This window comes from Brassica oleracea, chromosome C8 (assembly GCF_000695525.1).
Source record: "Brassica oleracea var. oleracea cultivar TO1000 chromosome C8, BOL, whole genome shotgun sequence".
Lineage (NCBI taxonomy): Eukaryota > Viridiplantae > Streptophyta > Magnoliopsida > Brassicales > Brassicaceae > Brassica > Brassica oleracea.
Genome location: NC_027755.1, coordinates 502,675 through 503,661, shown reverse-complemented (window position 1 = coordinate 503,661; position 987 = coordinate 502,675).

Here is a 987-nt window from a genome sequence, read left to right as displayed (position 1 = left end):
TAGAGAGACTTCACCTCATACACTGATCTGATCTCGTGCCTACTCCTGGTCGAGGCTAATAATGAACTCCTGATGAAAAACAGTGAGATGAGACCCATCGGAACAGCAGCATTACCAGAAGCCAATGAGGCTGAAAAGAAAGATCCCAAAGTGTGCAACCACGTCCATGATGATAAGAGATCACACGGCAAAGGCCGTAGTAGAAACAAAGGACGTGGCCATGACAACTATTCATATGGCCGGCTAAGAAACCACAATAACCGTGGTCATGGTTCCAGCTATGGTTGTGGCCGAGGCAGTTATGGCCGTGATCGAGGCGGCATATCCAAACCGTCTAACTCGACCAAATCAACTTGTCACAGATGCGGAATGAGTAACCATTGGGCCAAGAATTGTAGAACCCCTAAACATCTATGTGAGCTCTATTAAGAGATCCTTAAGAACAAGAACCTGGAAGCCCATATGGTTCATGATACCGGGTATGATGCTGATGATGATTCCGACCTTGAAAAGGACGACCTCTTGGATTTTGAGACTTCTGATTGTCTCAAAGACTAAAATCGACATCTTGTCTTATTGTTTTATGAAATGCTTTGAGTTCATTGCTATTATATCTTGCCTGATTTTGCTTGATAATGTGAATGATTTTATTGATAAAGAAATTGCCTAAAGGGCATTATAGTACGAGTATAGTAGCTTAGTAAGAAATCTATGGCCAAGGCATTGTCTAAAGGAAATTATATACACCCAAGAATGTAAGACTCATTAAGTTATAATAAAATGGTTTCCAAATAGAAACAATGGGCAAAAAGAAACAAGTTCCTTCAGATTTAAGAAAGAAAGAAAACGCCTAAGACCCTTTTAAGAAAGTGGTCAAGACTATACCTATGTAATCTACTGATCAAAACTATGCTACAGATCAGTATGATAAGAGGCAAGAGCCGTGGTGATCATACTGATATATCCCACGAAAATTATACACTTTAT